The following is a 3,528-nucleotide window of genomic DNA, read 5'->3' as shown; positions in this document are numbered from 1 at the left end:
ATTTTCTCAAGGACGGATTTCTTTGGAAGCACCCGAAGAAAAGAGGAGGATTACCCTTACAGGTTGTGTGCGATAAAGAGACCCAGTTACAAGTGATGAGAGAGTTTCATGAGAGTCCTTGGGCTGGTCATAGAGGAGTGTGGGCTACTTATGAGAAAATCAAGGAGAAATATTGGTGGAAAGGCATGTACAGAGATGTTTCTCGCTTTGTAGAGACTTGCAGAGACTGTCAGATGTATTCCGTAGTGCGTCATCAAGATGACCTTCATCCGACCTATCCGCTATGCATTCATTATAAGTGGGTAGTTGATTTGGTTACTATGCCGATGGGTCTATGGCAGATGAGATATATTGTTTTGGCTAGAGAGGATCTTACCAATCATGTTGAGGGCAGACCTTTGAGAACGAAGACCACTAGTGCAGTGTGTAAGTTCTTATTGGAAGAAATTTTCTGCAAGTATGGCTGTGCGGGTAAGACTGCAGATCGCGGTGAATTGGATGCAAATGAAGCTAGGGAGTTTCTCTCTCAACTAGAAATTAAGTTGGCTCTAACCACAGCATATAATCCAGAGGAAAATGGAAAGAGTGAAAGAGGGCATCCGTTGATAGTGAAAGCATTAGCCAAAACATACAGAGGATGGATTGGAGAATGGCCAAGACTTCTACCATTTGCTTTATGGGTTGTTCGCGACTCACAGTGTTACCACTGGGAATATGCCCGCAGAGTTGATGTATGGTCAAAAACCGGTTATGCCGATTGAGACTTGTGCTTTGACTTGGTCAGTTTTACCTTGGTAGGAGGATTTGACGAGAGAGGAGCTCTTGGCTCTTTGGATCCGGCAGTTGGAGAGAAGACCAGAGGATATTCAGCTAGCTATTGATAGGTTGAAGGTTGCTAGACTTAGAAATAAGGACAGGTTTGACAACAGGCATCGCTTACGGCCTAAAGCAATAGAAGAGGGAGATTGGGTATTAGTCTTTGACAGCACCCTCAAAAATCAACATACTGCACTTCGAAAGATGGTGAAAAGATGCTTTGGGCCATACATAGTCAGACATGTCTTTGATAATGCAACATATGAGCTGACAGAATTGGATGGGACAGTGCTTAGAGTGCCTATTGTAGGAAAAAGAATCAAGATTTTCAAGAAAAGAGATGATGAGGATTATGCATTGGAAGAATTTTCAAGAGAAGAGCAACGAGAAGAAACTCCAGTAGAAGAGACAGAAGATATGACATATAATCTTGTTGATATACCAGAAATAGACAAAGAAGAGATTGATCTGCTCGTGGATCTTGACGACAATGATCATGGGTAGTTGGCCCATCCGGAGGATGCGCAGGATCAGAGGGGGTGGATGTCGTACTGTTGCACATCTGAGATGTGGAATCCACCAGAAAATTTGTGTGTGTGACATTTGTTACTTTGTACATACTTAGTCATTGTGTTTGCATTTTGTTCTGCGTGGGCAGTATAGGGAGAGAGAGCTCTCCATTTGTATGATAAAATGCAACGGTCAATTTTGAGAATTGGCAAATATTCCTATGTTGCTGCACTAAAATCATGTGCCTCCACATCAAACATTGATCGGGGAAGGCTCATCCATAAGTAGATCATGGAGAGTGGGATACAATCAGATATTATGTTGGGGAATACACTTGTTGCTAAGTATTCAAAGTGTGGGGATTTTGAAGAGGCAAGGAAAGTCTTTGATAATATGCCTCATCGTGATGTGGTCTCCTGGGGTGCATTGATCACGGGACATGCACAACATGGAGAAGGCCTTCTAGCTCTTGAGTATTTTGAGCAAATGCAGCTTGATGGCATAAAGTCAAATAAAGTGATCTTTGTAAGCATGTTGAGGACCTGTGCTACTGTAGGAGCTATAGAACAAGGCAAATTGATCCAAAAGAAGATAATAAAAGATGGGTTCCAGTTAGATGTTTTTGTATCAACTGCCTTGGTTGATATGTATACTAAATGTTGTATCTTGAAGGAAGCAAGCCAAATATTCAGTGGTCTGTCAAAAAAAAGGATGTGATTGCTTGGAGTGCAATGATTGCAGGCTACGCCAGTGTGGGGATTTCAAGAACGCAAAGCAGTATTTTGATGACATGTTGCATGAAGGGAATTCTGCTATTGTGAGGGGCTGCTTTTCGGCGTGTTGATGCAGAAGAGCTATATTGGGGGGAATAAAAGCGTAAAGTATCTGACAAAGAGAGCGAGGAATCAGGAGATGTTTTTTTTGAAGCTCAAAAGGGGATTTTCCTGAGATAAGGGGATTGGGTTTGTGTTCCCAGGGTTGTGCGACTACTGTGGAGAAGGATCTTCTCGCCAGGGTGGACCAAGCCCATGTGGAAGCAGTAGCTCGAGTTCTTGAACAGGTGGCTATCCTCAGGCAGAACCTTGCCAAATTTCTTTGCGAGACATGGAGATAATTACTTCCAACATTGAGAATGATGGCTCTGGATACCCTGGTGCAATTGCTGCACTTAGCATAGTAGGAGATTTTATGGTCGATCAAGCTGCACATAGCGATTTTCTTGGTGCTATTCTAAATACTGGAATCTCTCAAGAAAAAGTTGGTGACATTCTTGTCCAGGGTGATGTTGGTGCACAAGTGATTATTGTTCCTAATCTATCCAATTACCTTGTTTCTTCTATTACTCAGGTTCGTAGAACTCCAATTATTTGTAAAGTGGTTCCATTGGCAGATCTCCAAATTCAACATCCCAGGTGAGAGGCAGCAAAATGGTTCAGATCATAAAATCTGTTGAAGTGTCTCTTAGAGTGGATGCACTAGCAAGTGCTAGTTTCAAGATATCCCGGTCTAAGCTGGTTGACCTGATCAGTGCTGCGGATGTCCATGTAAATTGGGAGGAAAAGCTAAAGCTGATGCTAAGGGATTACTATTGAAGGGAGTGATCAAGCGACAGATGTTTGGGTGTGATCGAATTTAGGGGAGAAATTAAAGTCATATGATCCTATTATCTGCGAAGAAAGCTGTTAATGTGGTGATCAATTTTGACTTCCCTAGGAACTCCGAGACATATTTACATCGAGTGGGCCGCTCTAGAAGGTTTGGACATCTGGGGCTGGCTGTAAGTTTGATAACATATGAATATCATTTTCAATTCTACAAAATTGAGCCAGAGCTAAACATTGAAATCAAATCCATACCTGCAGAGGTTCATAAGACTGTTTATTATAGATAAACACCATGGTTTTCACCAAGATTCGCCATTTGATTACTAGCAGTTATTGATTATGGACAGCATGGAATGTTGAGGCTCATCTGGACTTTGACTGGATGCGGTAAGCTTCTGGTTCTGCACATTCAAGTTGTTGTTAAGCTAGACTCGAATGACTTGCCATGAGATTTGACACTTGGATATATTAGTGGTTTCACGGCATAAGAATCTTCCTTTTTACAGGTTTAAAATGGCTGAATTTGCTTCCATTACACCAGCATTGTTGTTCAAAGACCTTGCTGCAAGGATTGGGATGCACATAATCATATTCATTT

At 41.9% G+C, this 3,528-nt stretch overlaps 1 pseudogene; it reads left to right on the top strand.

Moving 5' to 3' along the window:
- Window positions 1–1,617: 1,617 nt before the first annotated feature.
- LOC148021115 (pentatricopeptide repeat-containing protein At5g27110-like) lies at window positions 1,618–2,918 on the top strand (annotated as a pseudogene).
- Window positions 2,919–3,528: the final 610 nt, after the last annotated feature.

This window comes from Lygodium microphyllum, chromosome 18, assembly GCF_053477565.2.
Source record: "Lygodium microphyllum isolate KBCC chromosome 18, Lygodium_microphyllum_v1.1.10, whole genome shotgun sequence".
NCBI lineage: Eukaryota > Viridiplantae > Streptophyta > Polypodiopsida > Schizaeales > Lygodiaceae > Lygodium > Lygodium microphyllum.
This window is presented reverse-complemented; position numbering and strand designations above follow the sequence as displayed.